General features: G+C 38.6%; 1 protein-coding gene across 1 annotated transcript in view; it reads right to left on the bottom strand.

The window, feature by feature from the left end:
- ZDHHC17 (zinc finger DHHC-type palmitoyltransferase 17) overlaps positions 1–17,013 on the bottom strand; it is a 1,884,000-nt gene that overhangs the window by 1,498,526 nt on the left and 368,461 nt on the right. The window lies entirely within an intron of this gene.

The following is a 17,013-nucleotide window of genomic DNA, read 5'->3' as shown; positions in this document are numbered from 1 at the left end:
CTAACATAAGCATTACCTTCATCTACAAGCAAATACACTACAAAGGTTGTATAGGATAGAGAAGTACAGATAAGTCCCAGCAATGTAAGGGGGATGGAGGGAGGGTAACCTGGACTGCAACAGTGAATACACTCTAACATCTACATTTATGGTAGGTACACAAAAATGTAGGTACACAATTGTACTATGTTCATCGTGTTTCACTGTTGCAGTCATTACACTTGGGTTGAATCCCAAAGCTGAGGTAGGGCAGCTGGGTCTAAATAGGATTAGGAGTGGCTATGAGGCCCTGCAGAACTGCAGTGGCAAAGCCTGCTCTGGATTTAGAGTAAAGAGGTAAGTGATAATGCTTGGTAAAAGGTGTGCACTGAACTCCAAGTTGCAGCCTCCAAAATTTCCTTGGTTGGTACTCCTCTGAGAAAGGCTGCTGAAGTGGCTGCTGCTCTGGTAGAATGTGGCCTAATATTCTTAGGCACTGACTTGCCATGCTGTGCACAGCAGAAACAAATGCAGTGTCCTATCCATTTTGAAATAGTCTGCTTTGAGATGGCCTTTCCTTGTGATCCTGCAGCATATGCTACTAACAGTTGCTCAGTTTTTCTGAAAGCTTTTGTTTTGTCCAAGTAGAAGCGTAGCTGCCTGTGTATGTCCAAAGAGTGCAGAAGTCTTTCCCCTTTATTCTGGGGATTTGGATAAAATATTGGCAAATGAATGGTTTGGTTAAGAGCCACACTGGATACTACCTTTGGCATAAATGTTGGGTTCGTCCTTAGAGAAACCCTGTCCGGATGAAAAATGATAAAAGGTTCCACTGCCATTAAAGCCTGTAACTCTGAGACTCTTCTTGCTGAAGTTATTGCTAGGAGCAGAGCAGTTTTCCATGATAAAAATTTTATATCAGCTGTATTGGCTGGCACAAAAGGAGGCAGTGTGAGCTTTTCCAAGACAAAGTTGAGGTCCCATCCAGGTATTGGTGCTCTCCTTGGGGGTCTTATGTTTTTTGCCCTTCTGAGGTACTGTCTTAGCAGTGGATGTGAGAAAATAGGAGGTTCCATATTGTAATCAGCTGAAATGGCAGAGGCATGGATCTTAATTGATGAGAAAGCTAGGCCTTTGTCCAGCATCTCAGTTAGATATTGTAAAATCTGAGAAATATTTGGAACAACTGGTTCGAGTCCTTGTGCCTGGTTCCAAGCACAGAATCACACCCATTTTTCTGCATTAGATTTCCTGGTGCTGGGCCTCCTGGCTTCCAAAATGACATCCATAACAGCTTTAGAAAGAGGTGTGTTCTGAGTGGCTATATTATTTGCCATGCAGCCAGATTTAAGGTCCTGAGTTGGCTGTGCAGGATCTGATTGTTTTGTTGAGTCAGAAGATGAGGAATTTAAGGTAAAGTCCAGGCTGGGCCTTGAGACAAGCTCTTCAGGATTGGGTACCAGTGCTGGCGTGGCCAGTCTGGGGCAATCAGAATCATTTTTGGCTTCTCCTGTCTGACTTTTAGGAGTACCTTGGGAAGGAGAGGTAGTGGTGGAAAGGCATAAACTGTCAGGGTTTTCCAGCTGAATGATAGAGCATCCATTTTCCATGCTTATGAGTGATAAGTCCTTGTGCAGAATCTCTGTAGTTGGCAGTTGTGAGGGGAGGCAAATAGATGTCTGGGCATCCCCATTTCCTTGTTATCATGCTGAAGACCTGTGGATCTAGTTTCCACTCGTGAGGGTCCATGAGGTTTCTGCTTAGTTCGTCTGCCAGAGTATTTTTTTTTCCTGGCAGGAATTGTGCCTGCAGATGTACTTGGTAGGTCAGTGCTGTGTTCCACAAAATCATGGCTTGCCTGCAGAGGGGGTAGAAATGAGTGCCCCCTTGCTTGTTTATGTACCACATAACTGTAGTATTGTCAGTCTTTATCAATAGTTGTCGTGGATGTAGTAGATCCTTGAAGGCTGTCAGGGCATTCTGTACAGCTAGCATCTCTTTTTGATTGATATGAAGATGCATTTGGTCCGCGGGCCATGTGCCCTAAATACATTTTCCTGCCATGTGTGCCCCCCAGGCATAATCCGATGCATCTGTTGTTAGTGTCTGCCTGGCTGTGGGTAAAGTGAAAGGCTGTCCCTTGTTGTGGTGACAGGCCAGTGCCCACCATCGAAACTCCTGTTGCAGGCAGGGAAAAAGAGTTATTATTGTTTCCAGGCTGTGGCAATGTTGAGTCCAAACACTTTTTAGATACCATTGTAATTTCCTCATATGCAGTCTTGCATATGGAATTAGTAGGATGCAGGATGCCATGAAGCCCAAAGCCTGCAGAATTTTTCTTGCAGGTAGCTGGGTCTTTGTTGCCATCATTTGAAAGTAATGAGTCAGTTGCCTTTGCTTGTCTGGCGTGAGATAAGACATCTGGGCAGTTGTATTTAAGCTTGCACCCAGGAATATTATCTCTTGAGAGGGCATTAGTTTTTATTTCTTTTCGTTTACTGTGTACCCTAGGCAAATTAGTAATCTTTTTACAAATGCCAGATGCTTTAGAAGAATGTCCTTGCTCTCTGCTTGAATAAGGCAGTCGTCCAAATAGGGCTATATCTTGATTCCTTTTTGTCTGCAAAAAGCAATTACTGGTGCCAGGCATTTTGTGAAGACCCTGGGCACAGTAGATAAGCCAAAGGGCAGTGCAGAGAATTGGTAATGCATTGATCCAGCTATAAATCTGAGGTATCTTCTGCAAGTTTGTCTGATTGGGACATGCAGGTATGCCTATTTGAGGTCCAAGGTAACTAACCAAGCCTTCTTGCCCAGCATGGATAGAAGTTGCTGTAGTGTCAACATTTTGAATTTTGGAATGTCCAGGAAAGTATTTAAAGTGGACAGGTCCAGTATTGGTCTCCAAGCATTGTCCTTTCTGGGTACCAAGAAAAGTCTTAAGTAAAATCCTTGCCCCTGCTCTTACTGTGGTACATTTTGAATAGCCCTCATGTCCATGAGAGCAGAGATTTGTCTTTGTGCCTCTGCCCATTGATTGTGTGGCAGGTCTGTCATACCTTTTGGTCTTGGTAGGGTGTGAAAGTGGAACCTGTAACCCTGAGAAAAATATTTAGTACCCATTTGTCCTGGGTTATCGTGTGCCAATTTTGTGAGAAAAGTGTTAGTTTTCCCCCTAAGGGTGCTTCCAAAAGGTAAGTGCTTGGCATAGGTAGAGGAAAGTCATTCGGACTGTTTCCTATAAGGTTGTGATTTGTCTTCTCCGCCTTTGGGGGCTGAAGCACCCCACTGTTTAAGTCTGTATGAGCCTTGGGGCTGAGATCTGCCTCTTGGGCGTCTGTATCTGCCTCTTTGTGGCCTGTCTGACACTGGAAAGGACCAATTTTTTGAAGGCCAGTTCCTGCTAAATCTAGGTGGCTGAACCTGTAAGAAATCCTTTACTGTCTGCATTGATTTTGCTTTATCCTCCATTTTCTTTAACACCTCTTCTGCCTTAACACCAAACAAAGTATCATGCTGTAATGGAGCATCCAATAATTTTGCTTTAACATGGTCAGGTAAACTTTGTTCTTTTAACCAACTAGTAAATCCAAAGAGCAGAATGAAGAGGCACACTCAAAGTAATTTGTGAAGCGCTTTTCGTTTATGACACAACCATAAACTTCATCAGACATTTTAAGACACAGTTAATACGTTTTAAATACACAAGTCTACCCAATCAAAGTAGATTTAGTTGCAACTCTTAATTTAAAGAAACAGTGTTTAAAACAATATTTAGAACAGTAGAATAAAACAATAAAATAAAACAATCAACACCTCCTTCTATACTGAATGTATAATGTTGTAAGCTTTATGTAAGGCTTAAAGCCTAAACCTATCTTGTTTACATAAACCCAAATATATAAAAAATATATATATAGTATACAAAATAAAAAATATAAAAAATATATATATGTGTATTTATACAAAAGGTTTTAACGTTTTAAACTTCTCAATTTTAAAATACTACTAATAACACATCCTTCATTTAAGCCTGGCAAATTATAGGCATTGTCTGATTTGCCAGCCTAACTCCAACTCTTCAAGTTTCAGGGCATCAGGACCACCCCTAACATCTCTTTGGACCTGGTCTATGGCTAGAAACTTGAATCTATGGTTAGAGAATTGAGCCACGTGTTTAGCCAGTGCATTTACCATATTACCTTTCCTAATTGCGTATAGATGTTCATATACGCGGTTACGAAGTTTCCTCTCAGTTTTGCCTACATAGAATGCAGGACAAAATTGGCATAATGCAAGGTAAACAACGAAACTAGAGTTACAGTTGTTCCTCCATCTCAGTGTAAAGTGTAAATCATTCACACTAAACCTGTTAGATTCTAACATGTACGAACAATAGTTACAAGATTGGCACTTATACATGCCAGGAGTCTTCACTGTTGTATTCTTAGATTCACAGTAGTCTTTAAGATTCCTACCCCTCCTACATATTACTATGGGAGCACCACCTACACTGCTTAAAACATGTTGATCACTTCTGAAAAGTACCCAGTTTTTCAACAAAATCCTAACGCACCTAGCACTGTCTAAATTGTAGGTAGTTATGAAAGACGTAGGTAATTCATTCACTACTTGATCTTGTGTACCACTAAGTGTTAAATTAGGTGGTAGATCAGATAGTTCACTTGTAGTGTTAAGTGTAGCCACATTTCTATTTAGAAGTGGGGTGTAAAATAAAGACTGACGTTTCAACGACACTTCGTCAATAATTTCATTGACTAAAAGTTCAGGGTACCCTCGTGCTAGGAACATACTTTTCATATATTCACATTCATTAGTAAATTCACTGTCAACTGTGATTATCCGAGCCGCTCGGACCAATTGGCCCTTGACAATGGCTCGTTTTTGATGACGTGGATGACAGCTAGAATAATGAAGCATAGAATTACAATAAGTACTTTTCCTGTGAATTTTAGCTGTATACATACCAAAAGTGTCGTCCTTAGATAGTAAAATATCTAGGTACGCTATCGAATAACAGTCAAATGAATGTGTAAATTTTAAGAAGTGAGTAGATGAATTTAAATAGTCAACCAAGCTGTTACCAATTACGGCATCACCATCAAATAGAATAAAGATGTCGTCAAGGAAACGTGTGTAAAATACAATATTCTCTTTAAAGGCACAATTCTGCGTAACGTAAAGATGTTCCCAGTAGGCCATAACCATGTTCGCCACGCTGGCCCCACAAGGGGACCCCATGGCTATACCTACTTTTTGGAGAAAAAGTTCCCCTTCAAACATAAAAAAGTTGTTGGCAAGAATGGTACTTAAAAGTTCCTCAACTAGCAAACATTCATCATGGGGGCAACCTTGCAGTTTAAGAACCTCATTGCTCCACTCAATTGCTATATTATGAGGGATGCACGTATATAAATCCTTGACATCTATCGTCAAGAAATTATAACCAGAATTATAGTCTATCTCATTGATGTTTCTCAAAAAAGTCCAAGAGTCCTTGCATATTTGTTTAATACTGGCCAGGTATTTTTGTAGAATAAAATCTACAACCTTGGCACATGCGTATGATAAAGAACCTCTGCTATCCACTAAAGGGCGCATTGGAGGATTTGCCACATTTTTGTGGATTTTAGGTATACCAAATAGGCAAGGAACTCTTGGATAAGAAATAGACATAAAATTATACACAGCTTGGGTGATTCTGCCTTCTAAATAAAGGTCTTCAATAACGTTCCTAATTAAACTATATGCACTATTAAGTTCTGAAATTGAACTAGTGGTGTATGAGGGGGAGTTTAACACATTGTTCATTCTATATGAATAATCTGCGTTATCAAAGATAACCACACCACCCCCTTTATCAGGTTTACAAATTCTAATTTCATTCATTTTAATAAAATTCAAACAGTCCTTTTCCAACAAAAAATCTTTGTTAGTGTTATGAAACCCAGTGTTTTTGTTCATAGCTAGATTACGAATATCTAACTCACAGAACTGTTCAAATGTTTTAATGGTGGGGTTTAAAGGTGGGTTAAATGTACTAGGAATTCTAAATTCATCCACTGTGTTACCACAAACTTCACCCATCAACAAGTTTAAGTTAAGTTTCCTAGTGTATAGTTTTAAATCTATGATAGTATTAACTAGATTCATTCTATGAGGTGGAACATAAGTCTGGCCCTTAGACAATAAGGTTACTAGGTCAGTGGAAACTTCCACTTTAGAAAAATTGTACACTGTAAAGTCACCACTACTGTTGTGTACAATAGAAGGTAAACTTTCACTGGAAAACTCGTTAACAAGGTTGTCAGAAATGACCACGTCAATAGAAGAATTATCGTCAGAATCTACTGTGTCTGACAAATTACAACATTCAAGCAGTCCAACTGTTGTACTGTTGTCCAAGATGTTATTAGTACAATGAACATGGCAAGGCACACCCTTATCCGTTACTTGTGTCTCTTCCTCTGGTTCGTAGAAACCGCTGGTTGTTTTTGCCGTGCCCCTAAAAAAATTGGGGTTATTTGATCTTAAGTTGTAATGACCCTGTTGTTGGTTTTGTTGAACTGGGCCTTTGTTACTAGGACCTTGCTGTGTTAAAGGCTCTTGTGTAGGTCTACTATTAGACATCCCTATGTCGTACTGGTCGCAATCAGGAAGGACATTATTGTTGTTCACTTGCACGGTGTTCGCTGATAATGCCGCATTTTGCCATGTTTGAGCTAAAGAAGGCTTAGGGTATGCTAAGCCTTCTTTGTAGGCTTTGATGTCCCTATCGAGTTTCTTAATTTTATTAGCCTTCAGTTTGTCTAGGTAAGTGTCAATGCTAGAGAAGGTACGGTTATATTCATACCGGTACCTCACAAAGTCATTGTCCAGATTAATTTGTTTGTCAAGTTCACATACCTGAACTGACAAATCATCAATAAACAAAAGGTAATGTTTACGCATTAGATTAAGTAATTCTAGACCCTGACGGTCAAATAAGGAAACAATGTCCAGATGAAATTCTGAATTAGCTATTAGGCCAGTAGGATACTGCCAACGTCTTAGGCCTTTAGGTACTATTTTACTGTTGATGCATTCAGTAAAATACGCAACCTCCAGTTGGTACTTTTTTAATTTGACCAACAGTTTATCCATTTCCTTCAGTTTACTTGAAATGTCGCAAAAAGGTAAATCTTGGCTGTTAGATCTTTGCAAGTTGTTATCGGCACCAAAAAATGCGTTATTATTAAGCCAGATATTAAAATCAAAACAGTTACCTGCGGGTGCTGTGTTGGTAAAGGCAGTCCCAGTGTTAGAAACAACACCATCTCCGGATAAACCATTAGTGTTAGCACTACTATCAGCGATATTTGTATTTGCTTGGTGAGCCGAAGCAACACCAAGCGATGTAGCTCTGAGCTTGGCCGCACGGGATGTTCAAAGATGTTGTATTGCTGGGCAAACCACAACTGGATACAATGCCAGTATTCGGTGCTGTTGAATTAATCCTTTGGGCGCATGGTATACTGTTGAAAGAATCGATGTTGGAAGTATTCCTCTGACCTCCGGACAAACGAGCAAGTAAGTCATTAGTAGAAGCACCATTAGTAAATGCACTAGAGACAAAACTAGTGCTGTTTTCTCCCTCACGACCTGAAGGCGGAAGTGGAATATTGCCGGTATCTAAACGGCGTTCCAACGAGTCTAGCCGACTCAAAAACTGGTCCATACGTTGTAAAATACACTCGAGGTTGAAGTTAGGATTTGGGTTGTAGTTAGACAACCCAGCTGCCACGTTAGGAGGTGTTAAGACATTAGGAGGTGTTAGATCATTTACCACAGAGTTCTCTTGCAAAATAGCAGGAGTAGCATCGAAAGGTGTACCAAGTTCTTCCATAACTGCTACAATGGTGAAAAACAAACAAACGAACGAACTGAAAAAGCACAAAACGACAAACTAGTAAATCCAAAGAGCAGAATGAAGAGGCACACTCAAAGTAATTTGTGAAGCGCTTTTCGTTTATGACACAACCATAAACTTCATCAGACATTTTAAGACACAGTTAATACGTTTTAAATACACAAGTCTACCCAATCAAAGTAGATTTAGTTGCAACTCTTAATTTAAAGAAACAGTGTTTAAAACAATATTTAGAACAGTAGAATAAAACAATAAAATAAAACAATCAACACCTCCTTCTATACTGAATGTATAATGTTATAAGCTTTATGTAAGGCTTAAAGCCTAAACCTATCTTGTTTACATAAACCCAAATATATAAAAAAAATATATATGTAGTATACAAAATATACTACATATATATTTTTTTTATATATTTTTTTATGTAAACAAGATAGGTTTAGGCTTAAGCCTACATAAAACTTATAACATTATACATTCAGTATAGAAGGAGGTGTTGATTGTTTTATTTTATTGTTTTATTCTACTGTTCTAAATATTGTTTTAAACACTGTTTCTTTAAATTAAGAGTTGCAACTAAATCTACTTTGATTGGGTAGACTTGTGTATTTAAACATTAACTGTGTCTTAAAATGTCTGATGAAGTTTATGGTTGTGTCATAAACGAAAAGCGCTTCACAAATTACTTTGAGTGTGCCTCTTCAATCTGCTCTTTGGATTTACTAGTTTGTCGTTTTGTGCTTTTTCAGTTCGTTCTTTTAACCAAGGATGCCTTCGAATGACAGAACCTGTAACTGCGGCTCTGCAAGAAGCCTCTAATGAATCAAAACCACATTGCAAAGTATGCTTTCCCACTTGTTCAGCTGCATGCAATAAATCCTGCATTTCCTTATTTTCAGGACATTCTGAGCTTGTAAGCATTTTCTGTTTTAGCAAAGACATCAGGTACTGTTGATATTTAAGCATGTGAAACTGGCAGTTTAAAGCCTTTACAGTTAAAGTAGCAGAGGTGTAAACTTTTTCCCCCATCTGTCCAGTGCTCTAGAATCCCTATCAGAGGGAAGAGGGTTTTTTGCAGTGGAAGCCTTGACCCCTTTGGGACCCTGAGAAATTGTTTCTGGGTCAGCAGCAGGGTTTTTACAGAGAAAGTTATGAGAATCTGGGACCCTGTAGTACCTATCTGGTTTGACTGGTGCATGGGGGTAAAGAATCAGGAGACCAACTGGATTCAGAAAAAACATCATCAACAATATCTAGTACAGGGGGGATAGCAAGGGGCCTGAGCTGAGGCAGTAAAAGAAAGTCTCGGAGCCTTTTCTTGGATTCTGAATAATCCTGGCTTTCCCAATGGAAATGCTCCCTCATGGTGTGCAAGGTTTCCCCAAAAGAGTAATCCTCAGGAGGAGAGGCTGAAGGGATAGATTCTTCAGCGTCAGAGTCCTCATAGGGAGGAAGAGAATATCCCTGTTCTGAAGAGGAATCAGAGGAAATAGAAACCTGGTCAGAGGAGTCATAGTCAGTGTCTTGCCTAGGCCTTTTATCAGGAGGGGGATGGGAACCCCTGATCAAGGTAATAAGGTCTTCGGCCACTTTAAGCATCTGTTTCTTTGGCATAGATGACTGTACTGGAGAATGCTGTACTTGTTTCTTTGTCTTTAATGGTGTTTTAGACTTTGCCTTGGCTGCTGAAGTGGTCTTGATGATAAGCTGTGTAGGTCTGAAAACACCCTCAGAAGCCGATGCCTGCTCAGCGGCTCCAGACCCATCTGAGGGAATAGTCTCTGTAGGCCCAATACCTTGAGTATCCAGAGGCCTGTTTGTCTCCACGTGGGAGTCAGAGGAGGCCTGTGGTTCTGAGGTAGCGGGTGTCAGGGGCTGCGAAATCGCCTCACTGAGACCCGGTGAACCGGCGACTGGCCTAGAAAAGGCTTCGTCGTCTGTTTTAGACCTCGGATGTCTGTCCTTTTCTTTGTCTTTGCGCTTTTTATGAACTCCGGTCGTCGGTTGTTCCTATGGCATTATATAGTTAAACCTCCGGCCAAAGTAATGTAAAGCAAAATTAAACCGACGCTTAATAGTGCATTGGTTGAATCTAGCACAAAACCGACAACTAGCAACGTCGTGATCAGGGCCTAGGCAAGGAATACAGTAAGAGTGAAAATCCTTATGAGGTATTTGCTTCCCACAAGAAATACAATTGTTAACTTTTACTGACATCGGTCTGGAGCAAGAAAAAGTTTCCCCAACGGGGTACTTAGCTTTATTGAAGACTTTGGATCTGAAATTCAAATGCAAAAATCTCAGGCGTCGGCTGACCGGCACTTGTGAACTGCTTTTGCTTCGGGCACCGTGCAGCAAGAAAGACTGAAGAAAATGGCGGACCAGGACTTTGGAATTCAGGCCGACTGCGGGTAGCCTGCCAGCAGGATAACCCCAAGTGTAATGACTGCAACAGTGAAATACAATAAACATCTGAAAATCTATTAACAGTAGCAAAGACTGCCTGAAAATAGTAATAAGAGAGGGGAGTAACCTATGATAAAATGGTTACTAGAGGGACAAAGAGGGAGAGAAGTAAAAGTAACCTAATAAAAAGGCAGTGGCTATAGAAAAATGGGTTTTAAAGACAAGGAGAGACAGAAAATGATATAAATACAAGAACAAAAAGCATTAGAACAAAAAGTAACCTGACAATCCAAGAGCTCAACAGAAGGACCACATCTTCCCGAAGCAGCAAACGAGATCTGAGGTAATAGGGAAAGATGCACTGTGGGTAAGGGGAGGTTATCCAAGAGCTTATTTGTTTGCAATGCACTTAGTAATAGCAAAGTTGGATCCAATGGATCGGATCCAGAACCCATATGTGAGGATGAGATGAAAGATTGACAATATCAGATGTTTATGTGGTGGAAGAGGGCGTTTTAAAGCAAAGCATGATAGAGATAAACTGTTGTGCAGATTATGGCATGGGGGATGAAGGAAGGAGTATTACATTTACGGAAGCACCCATCCTTAGGAAGAAAATGCAACATTGCGGGATACACTGAGACCTTACTTGTGTTTCTTAGGGGAAGTAATATAGGGCAGACTTCCACAGTGATTTATGCAGCTTTGGAAAACATCTCACCAAGACCTTCACATGTAAATGTTCTGTGAAGGATTGCCCTACTTAAATTTCACATTGTATTTCATTTTCTCTTTCATAACAACAGTTTTTTTACTCTTTTGCCCCTTTTCTGTATACAGTCAATACTCATCTCCACAATGCTGACACTGCTCTCTCACTCCTCCTAAACTCCCCTCTTGATTATATTCTAATTAACTTCTCCCTCCTGTTATATCTCCAGCATTGCTCACCCTTCATTGCATATATTGTAAATATTATAGCATTATTAAAAGTATGCATTTATTGTCAATTATCTAGGGTCTATATTACATTCTCGAAAGCAGACACTGTAGACACGAGAACAGCGAAAGTGCAGAACAAACGGGTAAACGGAAATCTCCATAAGGGGAGATTTCCATTTACTTCAATGTAGTGCAGGTTCGGAGTTGGTATATTTAAGTAGCGGGGGGGGGTAGGGGGTGCAAGGGGGCTTTCCCCCTGCCTACACCCTTTAGATTTTTTTTTAACTTATTTTTCTGAACATTCGAAAATGTAATGGTTCGATCATTAAAAGGTCGACCTTTAGTGATTCGAACTATTAAACTTTCGATGTTCTAATATAGACCCAATTATCTATACCTTTACTTCTGTCTGCTATGCTATAAATGAAACTTTTTTCATCTTTTCTTAAAAAAAATTTGAATAATGTGCATCTGTTTCTTTTACTGAATGCATACTCTAAACAATTGTTCCTTTTACAGGTTTGAGTCTAACTGTCCCAGGCTTAGTTGGGGGACAGTCCCTTAGGATCAGTGCCTTACCATGGTAAACTTCTTCTTTCAGCTTTTTCCTGGTTAGGGGTTGCCACAATGGATCACCTGTCCGCTCATGATTGGCAGTGGAGTTTTAAGGTGTCGAGTTGCCAGCCCGGCGCCCAACCTTCCACAGAAGGCACACACATGCACACACTCACACCTAGGGCCAATTTAGAGTATCCAATCCACCTACAGCATGTCGTTGGGATGTGGGAAGAAACCGTAACACCCGTAGGAAACATACGCAACCACAGGGAGGACATGCAGACTCCGCACAGAAGGCACCCCAGCCGAGAATCGAACCGGAGAACCTCTTGCTGTGAGGCGGCAACGCTAACTGCTGCACCACCATGGCCACCCTTGCCTTACCATGGTAAACAAAATCAAACAAAGAAATAAAAAAAAAAAGGAAAAAAATACAGATGATGCATGAAAAGGTCACATGTATACAATACCAGGTGTATTTTTAGGAGAACGATATTTAAAAAAACAGATTTTTTTTTAAATAATTAAAGACTAAAAAAATAAGTAAAACTACGGAAGCATTGTTTTCAGACCATAAAGATACATACAATAATATCTACAGGAAGGAAAGAGAGATGAACAGAAGTAACATAAAATAGAAATATTAAAGTAGACCTGAATAAGACAAACCAAAATGATTTACATAGGTTGTGATAAAGACACTGGGCTTTGAAGATATACAAGAATTGTATTGCATGCTGAGTATTCAAAAGTAGAAAGCAGTAATTCCATGCAAAGAAAAATAGCAATAGAAATCCACAACTCTGGACAAGTGAATTATTCAAGGAAAATGAGGCAAAATTATCATGGAACAGAAAGCATCAGAAACTGGCTCATTTTTTCACTAGAATGGTAAATAAAAATGAAGAATACGGTCTGGAAAGGAAGTAGGCTTATGAAAATTAGGTTATATATTTGAATGGCAGATTAAAAATCAAAGAAAGAGGAGGATTGTAAAATGAAGTTTTAGAAACAAAGGAAGCTTTAATAAATTATTTTTATAACGGAGATGTTAACTAAATTTTAAGTTCTTTAGAAATTTTTGAATTAATATATTGAGTCAAGATAGTGTATCAGGACCTGATGGCATTGGGTAAGAGTGTAACAGAAGGATGAATGGCAGAGGTTTCAAATAATAAATGTCTTGTTCATATTTGCTACCACTCTGTTTGCATATATAGAGTAAGTACCAATGTAGTAGTATTCCATATCATATGGATGGATTGCTGATAATGTGTTGTATTTTAAGTGTGTGGGGTGCTGCAGTCCTGAGTATGTCCTCCTCTGGATTAGATGCATAGTAACAATGGGCAGGTTTTCAGTTTGCTATCCTTTCCCTATTCCAATATTACCAGTTTACCATTTTTTAAATATAACATAGGCAATTTATTCTTCAAGGGCAGCAGGCACTAAATTTGTAGATGAAACACTGAAAATATAGCAGCAACCTTTTCATTAGTTACAGATCATGACTTACTTCTGCAGAGGTTGTGCATACTGACTTATATTGATGGAATGTAATGACAGAAGTTTGACAGGCCTTTTATCATTGAAATGTCCTGAACTAGCCAGTTATGTCATTACTGGATCATATGTTTTGCTTTCTGGAAAAATGTTCAAAGCTATAAATTTAAAACACCCTCTAACAAGTGGTGCTGTATTACGCAAGGAATACATTTTAATTATTATATATTATAATTAAATACAATCAGGAAAGTGAATCAAAAATCTTTTCCATGGTCCTAAAAATGGTGCAAGGGGCCTATGATTTGAAAGCAGCCCAAAGGTAAACTTAATCTGCCAGTGGCTTGATGCATTTTCTTTGAATGTGGGTTTCAATGGTGTTTCAGTGAATGCGAGTTTCAAAGGCAGAGAAGTTTTAACACCAAGTCTCTTTTCATTGTGAGACTGTATTGCTTTGTTTAGCAAATGTCTATTAGTGTTTGTGCTATAAAATAAAAGTGTTAAATGAAATCCAAATATCTGTAATGACTGTAGAAGTAAAGCAGAAAACAGCATGCAAACAGTTTTGAACAGTGTTTATGGCAACTGCGAAGAAATGGAGAAATAAGCCAAGTAATTGGTCACTAGAATGGCTGCGTGGGAGGGGGCAGGGTACCAAAATTACACACATTTTGTTTTCATGTATATGTCCAGTATTTCTGACATGAAAAGTTGGCAACCATATTTACAATCACCATTACACTTAAAAGTAACTGAGAAAACTTTACTTTATAGCATGCAGAGAAAAGTAATCTTTTTTTGTGGTATAGACTTCAGAAAAAAATGTTTTCTTTACTTACATAACAGTTAACTTTCTACCCTCTCTTCCCTCCCCAAAGCATTTTATGAACATTAATAAGGTAAAGTAGGGTATATACTATAGAGTCCCCCCACAAATTCAACAAATTCTGAAAAGTACAATATTTCCAGATTTTCTTGTTCTATCATATTTCACAAATATCTCACATTAAGTTCCTGGTTTTATTACTGTTCATCTCCATCTCCCAAATCCTGTCACCAATTCATTTCCAACATATTTTCAAGTCTTCTGGTCAACTCTTGTGCTCCCTTCCTTCTCTCCAACATTTTCCATTGAACAGTGGAAAATGATTAACAGATACAGTCCCTCTGTGGTCTTTATTACCAGAACAAGTAGAAGAATTTCCTTCTGTTTCAAAGCTCACTTTTTGTTGGACAAACTTTTGTATTTCTTCCTTAGCAAGTGCTTCATCAAAAAATGATTTTGTCTCTCCAGGGAAGAATACCTTGAAGACATCTGGGTATAGCAGTTTGAATCTCACACCTGCTTCCTGACATTTCCTTAATAGTGGAAAGAATTTAATCCTCTTCTGCCTGGTGAACAATGAGTAATCTTTCTTCATATACACTATGCTGTCTCACACTTAGTATTTTGTCCTCCTGCCACAGTTTTGGTCAGAATCAGCTCCTTCTGTTGGTATGATTGCATCTTTACTATTAAAGGTTTAGGTTGCCAGATTTGGAGCATACACACGATGTGCCCTTTCAACTATCAACTCCTGCTCTGGAATACCACTCCAGTTGCTTATTTGTGCATTCATAAAATTAATGCAGTCTAGATGTCTGCAGCTGTGCATTATCTTTTGAGAAAAATTTGCAAGGACGTATTGCTGAGTACATTTCCATGGAGATGAGCTGTCTGTAGGTGCTATCAATTAACCTTGAGAATTCAGAGTAAGCAGTTCAATGAAAAAATTAAGGTTGAAATAATGGGAAGTGAATAAGAGGTTACAACTTCCCTAGCAGCATTAATATGTTAATGCAGTTAACAAAACAGTGTACAATTATGTTTTATTTACAGGTAGCCACTGTACTTTTTCTTAGGGCTAAAAGTTAATGCTTTCTGAAGGCATACAAGCTTATTTTTTTATATCTGGGAGGGGGAGAGAGAAAAGAAGAGTCAGCAATCGTAATTGGGAGCACAGGCTGTAGCATGAAATTTAGCACTGGTAACCTTAATTTTAGGTTAGAAAATGCCTATAGGTGCAGCCATCAATTTTGGGGAAATTGTCCCCGTCTGGAGGGTTAACCTTCGTGTTTTGAAGATGTACATACTTTTATGTATTTATTCCAAGTTAATAGAGAATGGGGGTGTTTACTTTTTTTGAGGGTTTTCATTAAAACAAAAAATCTTGAAAAATGTGACATAGGTTCAAATGGAGATGAGAAGCCAGAACCATACAAAAGAACAGCCTGCCAAACATTAGTGAAAAACCGTCATGTATAACAGGTGGAAACAACAGCTTTTTATCATGTTGGCTGTGTTGTCCATATTACCATGGAATGTGTATGGGCTTACAGGTACCGATGAAAAGGAGAGTGTATTGAATTGTACTAAGAAATGCAGAGTGCAAATAGCAATGCTGCAGAAAACACATTTGGAAAGAAATGAGAATGTGAACTTGACAAAATCAATTGCAGAATGGATATTAAGCAGAATATTAGAACAGTGGAAAAGGTGAGGGATTATACTAATTGCTAGAGGGGCTCTAATAGTGATAAATGAGGGAAAAAAAGACAAAAAATGGTAGATTTGTAGTAGCAAGGGGCTAGTGGCAAGGGAGGAGTATTACAATGGCATGCATTTATATTCCACTGAAAACTGCTGTTGTGGAGCTTAAGAAAATTTTGGGAGAAATAATCAGCTTTCAGCAGAGAATATTGTTTATAAGTGGGGACTGCAATTACAATTTATAGATTCCTCCACTAGAGGTCAGAGTTTATCTTCTACTGGATTAGTTGCTACCTATTCTACTTATTTACAGTCCCATATTTTAACTTTTTTAATGCAAGTCTTGTATGAATTTTATGCATTGTCTGAATGTTTTTTTATGCACATAGTTACATTCATGTTTTTATACGTAGCGCATTATGACTTTTAGGTTTAGAATATGTTTTACTTATTTGATTAATTAGATAATTAGGTATTCATTGGATAACTGTTTTTCATTATAGTACTTAAGGAAAGTTGCATTATGGTTTATCTGATGGAAGTCCTTGTTTTGGGATGAAAACACAGTGAGGAAGTTAAGCTTTAAAGTATTAGTATTCTTTCAGTTACGGTCGTTTGGTTCATTACTTTTTTGGTATCTATTCCTTCCAGTGCTATTTTTTTTTGTGTGTTTTTGGCTTAACGTTTTCTAGTACTGTTTCTCCTCCTTTGTTTGTGTTCTCAATAATTAATAAAGAACTGAAGTAATTCATCTAGAAGGGAAAGAGGGCAAGAGTTAAATGGGATAAGTTGATCTTTCCAATAGAACAAGGTGGTTTAGGTTTACCTGATCTGAAGGGATATTTTAGAGCTAAACAGTTAAGGCCTGTATACATAACACAAGCAGAAGGTTACAATTCAGAATGGAAAGGGAGAAGTTAAAGAAATAAGAGAAAGAATGGGATTTTGGATGCAGATCCTTAAGAAGGAAAAAATGTATGGAATATTATATTTGTAAAGTATTATAAGAACTAATCCAGTATGAGAATGGAGAAAGGAGATTTTGCCAATAGGGATGGCTGCAAGTAGAGGGTCGAGAAAATAAACTAGAAGGGGCTGGAATTTACTGGCGAAACCTGGCAAAGGAACCAAGATACTGGGAGCAAATAACTCAAATCAGGAAAGG

The sequence above is a fragment of the Protopterus annectens genome, chromosome 11.part0, assembly GCF_019279795.1.
Source record: "Protopterus annectens isolate FY-2018-M chromosome 11.part0, PAN1.0, whole genome shotgun sequence".
Lineage (NCBI taxonomy): Eukaryota > Metazoa > Chordata > Ceratodontiformes > Protopteridae > Protopterus > Protopterus annectens.
Note: the sequence above shows the minus strand (reverse complement) of the source record. Positions and strands in the feature narration are given on the sequence as shown.